General features: G+C 33.7%; 1 protein-coding gene across 1 annotated transcript in view; it reads right to left on the bottom strand.

The window, feature by feature from the left end:
- Window positions 1-10,000, bottom strand: part of LOC136835828 (legumain-like) — a 38,019-nt gene that overhangs the window by 14,813 nt on the left and 13,206 nt on the right. The window lies entirely within an intron of this gene.

The following is a 10,000-nucleotide window of genomic DNA, read 5'->3' as shown; positions in this document are numbered from 1 at the left end:
TGATGTACCATTTTATGCAGCGAATCCAAAGTTCAAGGTCATGCGCAAAAGTCGGGTAGCAATTTGCCACCGCCCAGACTTTTGCTTCACAAAAACTTTTATAAAAACACCATCAAGACCAAAGAAAATATCAAAACCATAAATCTAAATGCTTGCTGGTCACGTTTTGAACACCAAGAAAGAAAACCTTGCAAACTCTGATTCAGAAATTAGTAGGAACGTATTTCCTATCTACTTTAGTTCGCTAGTACTGAAACACTTTTTTTTTTCCTCATTCTAACCTAAAGGGTTTGTGATTGCCGCTGAAAGTTATGTTTTTGTGTGATCACAATCATATAATCGAAGGAAAGTTATTTTCATTATTTTAAACCAAGTAAAATATAAGGTATCATTTTTTATTTGCTGCTCGGAAAGAAAATCTCAATAGTGTGCCAAAAGAAATCAAAGTTTACTTCCTTGATAGAAGTCTCCGTCTTTTGTTTGCCTTATCCGTCTATGTCTATAGAAAGGAGGTAAAAAAAAAGATAATATTTCCTCTTCAAATATTAGTTGTTGTTATGAGGCTATAACTGGTCTTAGATTTCTTGGGGAAAACCTACCATTCGGTACGACTAACTAAGAGTTTTTGAAGTTTTAGTAATTTCGGGTTACGATTATGGTGCACACCTTCCATCCATTAGTGCAGCTACATTAGTCTAAATTAGCATAAGATAAAACCTAACACATAAGTGAACTGGTCACACTGAACACATGAAACCTTACAGCGCCTGCTAAGTAAGTTCGAGGCAAAAGAAGTAATACAATAAACACCTGAATGAACAGAAATAGACTTTCTAAGATTTCCCAAACTTTGTATTTGAAACTTCTCGGAGACATGTAAAGGCCTTATAGTGCGGACTAAGGAGCGCGTAACAACGAAAAACAGGGATCTTCGGTGTTTTCTGTTCCCACGCGCCCATTTAGGCCTTGTTTGGCAAAAACATTCTTCCCCGTACGTGTATAACTGTGTCGTTTAATATATATATATATATTATATATATATATATATATATATATATATATATATATATATATTATATATATACATATATATATATATATATATATATATATATATATATATATATATATATATATATATATATATATTACATATATTATTTTATATATATATATATATATATATATATATATATATATATATATACATATATATATATATATATATATATTATATATATATATATATATATATATATATATATATATATATATATATATATATATATATATATATATATATATATATATATATATATATATATATATATATATATGTATATATATATACATACATACATGAATTTTTGTCAATTATATATGCATGACTTTTGATGTTCGCAAAATATGAAGCCACAAATAACGTTTAATACACAGTTCGCACTACCGTGGGATTAATGTACACCCAGCTGAAATTATAGTTAATTGCTTCGTCCCTGGCAGGATTCGAATCGTTGCCTGTTATAGGAACATCGATAGACAACAGCGACTGACCATCCGGCTATCAAGAGACATATAAGTTGATATGGACTCGGCTGAACATATGCAAGTTGAATTCAGGTTTTGTACTTGGGATCGACACCAACCCATCTCCAACATGGTAGATGATTGATAAGTTTATAACTCGTGACTAATTATGAATTTTTGTCACACGCGTTATTAAACTTTTATAATGTTCTAAACAGGCTTCTTAGTTCGTTGGAGAATGCTGATGAGAGTTTAATCACTAGGTATGAGAAAACTAACTTGTTGCTGTATAAAATAGAAAGATGGTTCAGTACTAACATTAGAAAAGAAAGGTAATGCTGGGCGGAACATTTCTGAAGTCGTGAATATGAGTGATGAGGATAATTTGATTGATATGCCAGAAAACTAAGAAGAGCTGTATTTACTCATCAATGAATTCACTGTTTTTGAGGCTGAAACAGTAATAAAGAAATTTAGATGTTAAGTGTCAGGTTAAGATAGAGTTGCTGCAGGTATGATTTTAGCTGAAACCTGAATATGGGAAAAAGGAAACAAAGCCTGATGTTTAGACATTGAAAGTCATAGCAAAGGTACTGAAGACAGGTGAGCTGAATTTGGTAACTATAGAACATTGCACTTGCGTCGGTTGTAATGGAAATATTGTGTGCTTATTCTCAGTAAGGTTAAGAAATAAATTTATAATGTGCTTAGAGATGGACGAGGTGGTTTTTAGATAAAGTAGAAGCTCCACAGGTCAAATATTTATTTTAAGATATATTTGTATATGGAATTTAAAAATACCCATCTGATAGCCTTTGTTGATTATGAGAAAGATCTTGAAAGCTTCCACAGACCAGTATTATGGATGGTCTTTCGTTACTATGCCATTCCCGTTAAATAAGTAGAGCTAATTGAAAATCCATGGACGAGGATAATGTTGATGGTGTCTTGTCAAGTGAATTCGGAGTAAACAGTGTGTCACAAGAAATAAGTTATTTAATTTTTGTTGTTTTGCACTTGCAACAAAAAAAGTGGTTTGGAGACGAGAGAAAAGGTGTAGATATGAGTAATGGTAGAAAGTTGACAGACGAATGCTGTTTTAATCAGCAAAGTCCCCAAAATGTTCAAAACTTACATAACAGAATTTCTCTTGTAAAGAAAGAGATTAAGAATCTAAATAGAAGTAATGAAGAAGATTATGCACAAAGGGTTGAAATCATATTAGGTAGTTGAGTCATTCAAATACTCGGGAAAAGTTATATAGATACAGGTTCTCACAATTCAAATTTTGTGAAAGAATGAAAAGGCAAACCTGATAACAGGCAGGTTTAGTAAGATTTGGAATAAGATTGAAATTATATGCGAAAGTAAGGTTAACTAAGTCTAGCAAAAATCTATATTACTCAGCTCACATTTTATGACAATGAAATAGTTCGATTTGAGAATATGTGAAGCTTAAAAAGGAATATGAGAAGTCAGATGGCAGGATAGAATAGAAATGGTACAGTAAGAGGAATTACCAAAGTTCCATGAGAAGACAAGATAATAAAAGGTGATGGAGATGACTTGAACACGTAGCCTACTTTGCAAAGCCCAAGGGAAAATAGTTTGTGGTCAGTGTCAACGGAGCACCTTTGGTCACCAGAATAGGTGGACAACCTAGACCTACTTGGAAGAGTACTATGAGGAAGGAGGCTGAAATGAATGGAAAATTGTGGAAGAAAAGGCACGGGAAAGACGGAGTGGCAGAATTTCACAGAGGTCTTTCATGTCACCTAGCATATGAAACAATGATGATGAGATACAAACTGAGTACATACAGTATGTATATATATTTTTTGTGTATACATTGGTCCTTCAGTTATCCAGTTTCACCTTTTCCGGATCTCAGTGTTATCCATAAGGTCCCCAGGAAGACCGTATAAATATAAAGTATATATACAATTTGTAGAAATAAAAAATACTGCCTGTTGATTGTTGCAACAGCTGCTCGGGCAGACAAAAATGTTAGTAACACTGATTAATGGTATAAGGCCGGTGTCACACTATGCGACTGAGAAACGATGCGGTGTCGCACATTGTGATATCACACACAAACCAAAAGGGGTCACACTAGTGCGGTGCTGCTGCCGTTTCCGCCGCACTGCCAGTAAGAACAGCATCCGTTGCCATGGGAAAACACACATAGTTTTTATGCGCAGACGGCTACGCCGCTCCCGGGCTCCACTGAACCACTTGTTTTTACAAAGATGTTTGGCGTTGGCTGGTCACTTTGGGATGGATATTGGATAAGGGAAGGAAGGTGCTCCATTCTTCCTGATTACAAGCAACTTAATGCGAGAAAATAGAAAAATATATTTCAGACTGCTGCACTCTTCAATTCTTTCAAAGCATCCGACGAAAAATCACAGAACTTAAAGCTCAACCTCGTCATCTGACACGTAATGAATCCCTCTTATCATTTTCTTGTTCATAGCAGTGATATTTAAATGGGACCACTTCATATGCAGGCATCATTTCACAAGTAAGTTCGCTCACATGCAGGGACCAGCTTTTTTTTACGCAGGGCAGGTCACATGCAGGCACCATCTCCTTCAACTAATGCAGGAACCATCTCGTCCCATAGGGGCAATCACCAAATGGATAGATACCCAATCACGTCTTACAGGACAAATGATTCATTGTGGGTCATCTTGCGATTATGAATGGGATTCTTCTATTTAATTGAATATATACTGTAGTTACTGTTTTACATTACCATTTTCCAGTCTGAATAACATAATAATAAAAACTAATTGTTAATCTTTCTTCTGGAGATATTCTTCTAATTGAGATATGCCTCATGCAGTTCATCAAAAGAGCTTTAGACATTGATCGAAAAACCTTTCACTTTTAACTTTTCAAATCTTTTACTTGTTTCTCCCATTAAATGGTGAATTTGTTCAGCAAATAACATTCATTTTGGACAAATGATGGCTAGCTGTGGGGATACAGGACTTTGCCTTTATGTGTGACAGGATGCAGGTGATCATCGGTTTTCGCCTTTGTGCAAGTAAGCTGAGAGGGTGCCAGTAGAACAGGTTTTTTTATGTGGGGCCTGAGGAGGCTGTCAGGATGGGTGGAAAAATCAAAGTAAAAGGGCTTGAAACGTTACTTTGTTTGAAATTAATCGTAAGTTTTTATTGGCAATGGTATACACAATGCTTATGAATGGGTAATTGAGATGTAATGTCATGATAACATCGTAAAAACTCCTCTTCTAATTGGATGCATGCGAAAGTATTGATGAGATTCGTAAAAGTTGGGTCAAAATTGGATGTTGAATGTAAAATCAAAGTGGACTATTGGGTATAATGCAGTTTGATGTAAAGATGAATGGATAGGCTTGGAAAGGTCACAGAAAGGAGGAAGGTGTTGTGTTTGTTTAGTGTATAGTTTGAAAATGTTATAAGGAAGGAGAAGCGGAAGACCTAGAAATTGCTGGTTAGGCTATGTGGAAAGGTTATAGAGGAGGAAAGCCTTGCTAGTCAAGAAGTGGGAGAGTACATGCGATTTGTAGATGTAATGTGCAATGTTATAGATGGATTCAACGCGCTGCTGATCAACCTTCCGTGTTGGTACAAAAGGTGTATGGACCATTAACTCTCTCTCTCTCTCTCTCTCTCTCTCTCATTATATATATATATATATATATATATATATATATATATATATATATATATATATATATATATATGTGTGTGTGTGTGTGTGTGTGTGTGTGTATATGTATATATACACATAATATATACATACATATATGTGTGTATATATTATATATATGTGTGTGTGTGTATGGAGAAAGAGAGAGACTTTCTGCCTCGGTTACAGAAACGATGAACGAAATTTATGTAACACAGTCTTTTAATAATAGCTTCTCTGCCGGGAATTAGGTCGTCTTACTTCACTATTGATAATTATAATTTATGGTTTTGTCCTGTCTTCGGTTAAACAGCGTGGGGTTAGGTTGATGCATAAAGATTAGGATTAACGATGGATTTAGACAAATAAAATGTAGTCTTTTTTGTTCTCAACAGGAGGAGCCACATTTAAGTGGTTGTGTGTAGAAGCGGCATTATTTCAGTATTATCAGTTAATGCTTGAATGTTGGTCTTTGGGTTACTCATAATTAAGGTCAGATTCCTTTAATGTTGTTAATTGTTTTTAATATATATATATATATATATATATATATATATATATATATATATATATATATATATATATATATATACATATACATATACATATACATATACATATACATACACCAACCGGTTTTGCAAAAACATTTAACAACATTAAAGGAATCTGATAAGTGACTGTTCGTTTTTCGTAGAATTATCTAAACTGGAGGATTTTTTGTTGCTGTGCTATCCACCAACAAAACACTTTGAATAAGGAAATTAAATCATCCAAACCAATTCTCCTATTGCCTTAATTAACGAGAAATGAATTTACACACACATCTCATATCCTCACACGGAAGTTCTCACTTCTTGTAAGCAATTGAGGTTGCTCTAGTGTTCGTTCACTTATTTGTTTTATACCTGTATGTATATGAATATTGCATCAAGATTTTTGAAAGATAGAACAATTGCAGACTTTATTTTAGCAATTTTACTAGATTAGATTCGACTAGATGATTCACAGGATGAAGTGCATTACCTTTTAACTAAGAATATTTCGGGAAGAAAGATGATACAAGTCTTATTTGGGTATGTAACTTTACTGAAGAAACTTCACCTCAGTTATAATGACTGAGGACACTTGCTATTTACCTCAAGGTATAGCCAAAGTGTATACATTAGTTTTGTATTTGAAGTTTATATCAGTTTATCATACATAATTTATGTGCACTACGGTGTTTAGAAATTATAAGCGCCCTTATAGAGGAAGAATTTTTTGGAACTATCATATGCGTTTATAATTAAGATTTTCTCTTTCGGCCTCAATTTCGTCAAAAGAGCTGCCAGAAAAACGTAGATTTATCCAATATAGTTAATTATGTTTAGCAGTGTATGGTGGTGATTGATGAGAAACTATAGTACTTTACTCATATTATGTGGTTAAATGATATGTCAATTTAGATATATCTCTATACATTTATGCTGTCAGCCAAAATCTAGCTGTGCCATTTCATATTGTTGTATGAGTGCAGTGCAGTTCTGGCTGTGCAGTTTTGTTCGCCACCGATCATGGGTTATAATCATTACGAAGAGGTCCAGTTGGCTCACTTTCAAGATAGGGATGAATTGTGTTTTAATGAATTGAGTTGACACAAGGTTTTAATAATTGGTTTATTTCACATTACTCTCTTCCTCATTTCATAGTCTTGTCTGCGTGTGCAAATTAAGAACATCATTACAGAAATTACAAAATAAATAACGGATGCATATTGATGGTACGTGTACAGAGTTGTTGAAATACATCTTGAAAAAAAAAAAATTGCGTTTTGGTGTCGTAAGGGTTTAATGTATAAATTAACTTTTACTCGTCATCTGGTAATGGCGGAAGATAAGAATGTGATAAAACAATCATTAAAAAAAAAAAGAGATTGGATGTAGAGTGGTACTCATTGCTCTTTAGTCTGAATGGTTTCTTTCTTGAAAAAAAAGTATTTTAGCAGAATAATATTTCATAAGTGGTTGAATTGAAGAATCTGTTGAAGCTTCTGATAGCCAATTCAGTCAATAGTGATTGCGTCGCAATATACGTCGTTTTTTTGAAGAAAAATGTAACGCATAAACTTGAAAATAGTTTTGCAGTGTCTATAGGATTTTATCACAACTTGCAGATATTATTTTGTAGAGTTAGGTGATTAATATGGACTAGAGCACAAATGACAATAAAGTTCTTAGGAGTCAGTAGTCTGGGAATCCGGTTGGACTACAGTACTATACTATTCGTTTTTAGAAAATTTGCTCCATGTGTTCTGGTGAAGTGTTCATGGCATTCATTTTATTATGCTAGCCATTATTCATGGTTAGATGTAACCCAAGAGTTTTTTATTTTAGTATATTTAAGTGTATATTAGTATGCTAGTTACAAAAAGTAATAAATTGAACATAGTTCGCTTTGTGCTGGTTGAGGCGCAGATATTTTTAGTTTTTATAGCATTTTCAGGCACGTAGCAATATCGGGATGTTTCCTACATACTCGCTTTGATGTTTATATTTATCCATCAGCTAGATTTGATGTGGCACCTCTCGTTTTAGCATATTGATGGAGTTCTCGAACCACAAACTATCCAGAATAATGCTTCTCTCTCTCTCTCTCTCTCTCTCTCTCTCTCTCTCTCTCTCTCTCTCTCTCTCTCTCTCTCTCTCTCTCCGGACAACACCCAGTTTTTACTGTCTGTTGGCATTAGAGAATTGTTTTGCAGATCGATGCATAAAAAGTTCTCGTCTTCTCTTCATTTACACACATTTTTATTATTATTATTATTATTATTATTATTATTTTATTATTATTATTATTATTATTATTATTATTATTATTATTATTATTATTATTATTATTCAGAACATGAACCCTAATTACATGGAACAAGCCCACAGCCACTGACTTGAAGTTCAAGCTTCCAAAACACGGTGTTCATTTGAAAGAAGTAACAGAAGGTTATAGGAAATACAGAGAGAAGAGATCAGTTATGAGAAAAGAAAAAATATCAAGTTAATAAATAAATAGATAAAATTTTAAGCAGATTATTAAAATACAAGGAGAATTGTTTTAGGGTAGTAATGCGTTGCATCTTCGCCTGAACTTTTAGAAGTTCCAGTTGCGCCACATCCTCAGGAGACTGTTCCACAGTCCAGCGGTGTGGGGAATAATAAACCTACTGTATCTGCAAACGATTGTGCGTGTTTAACCGTGTATGCGTTGCATTGAACACTAGCGCATTTCAGAACAGCCATACTTCTTTTGAAGCGCAGCTGCGAGGTGATGAGTCTGTCACGTTGAGTGCGGAAATTTTTTTTTTTTTACCGAAAACTACTGATTGATTGTTTCGGTTGAACTACTACTGCGGTTTTAGGAAGTTTTAAAATTAACTTTATTTTATCTTGTTACCCCTTAAAATAAATACAAGAAAAGTCTGGACAGTACATACTTAATGAGGGTAATGATGGAAATGTATAGCACGAGAGCCTTCATCTATCGCCTTGTGGAGAAATTGATTTTACTTATGGCACTGACATAAAGTGAGTTCATTATGTTTGTAGCATAAAATACACTACAATGACAACATCCTGCACTCTAATGTTCTTGACCCTAGCTGTTTTTGCGCGCAACTGTAGGAGTTTTGTGTTTTGCTACAACTAAAATGTGGAATAATTTATCTGGTGCAGTTCTAGAATCTTCTGATCGCCAAATATTTAAGCGAGGAGCCTTTGAATTTCAGGGTATATGGAATTTATTTTGTTTTCCCTTATATTTATTTGTTTTATCACTTTTTTTCTGTAAACTGTCTCTGCAGTCTGATTTCCCTTGAGAACCCTCATGGGCTTATAGTCTGTCAGCTCTGTCCGTAAGGGTTTTCAGCTGAAGATGTAAAAAAAAAAAGAAAAAGAAACGAGATCCTTCATATAAAGAAATGGTTTTTTGAAGTGTATACCAGAGCATAAGCGGCTGTAGATTGCATCTGAAAAGGGACGTTTTGGTTAAGCAAGTCGACGTAACTGAAAGAAAAGTAATTTTCATTTCTATTGTTTTGGTTTTAATTCTCAATATTATTCTCATTTATGGTAATGTTCTTAGTAACTTTTTCTCATAGTGTACATTGTTTCGGTCTTTAAAATAGTTAAATTTCTGGGCACAAATTCTGAGTAAATACTTTTATTAACATTACACATTTCCAGATATCGGCGTGTTTTGACTTTAACTTTTCATTGCTTGTGATGCTTTCACGGGGAAAGGACGGTGTTAATATATTTAAATAATGTAGGTATAATTCTTTTTATTTTTATGTTTTTTTTAACTTGTTTCAATGAAGTATGTACAGTATTGTTTTTTTTATTGTCCAATAGTTGTTTTGACGGTTTTTTTCGTTGCTAAAGCGCTTGTGTTGTCAAAACATGTTTCACTTTTTATGTACTTTTTTTCTGTTTCATTTTACTTTATGTTCAACCTTTATCTGGCGTTCAAACGGTTAGAAATAATAGTGATTTTTTAATTGTTGGTCGCATGTCATTTGTAAAATATTCTCCTTTTTGCTGTCTGACAAATTGTCTGATCGTTGTTGTTCTCTTTATTCTGCACTTTTGTTTTGGCTTAATTGGAAGGTAATTTTGCATGGTGCCTGGAGTCTTTACATCTAGTTCATAGTTACAAAAATGCCAGCGAGTTGTCAACTTTTTCATTTTAAGGGCGTTGGGGCGGGGGTAACTGTACAGCAATTCTTTTCAGGAGATACGCTTTAGCGTAGAAAAATTAT

This window comes from Macrobrachium rosenbergii, chromosome 55 (genome assembly GCF_040412425.1).
Source record: "Macrobrachium rosenbergii isolate ZJJX-2024 chromosome 55, ASM4041242v1, whole genome shotgun sequence".
NCBI classification, from domain to species: domain Eukaryota; kingdom Metazoa; phylum Arthropoda; class Malacostraca; order Decapoda; family Palaemonidae; genus Macrobrachium; species Macrobrachium rosenbergii.
This window is presented reverse-complemented; position numbering and strand designations above follow the sequence as displayed.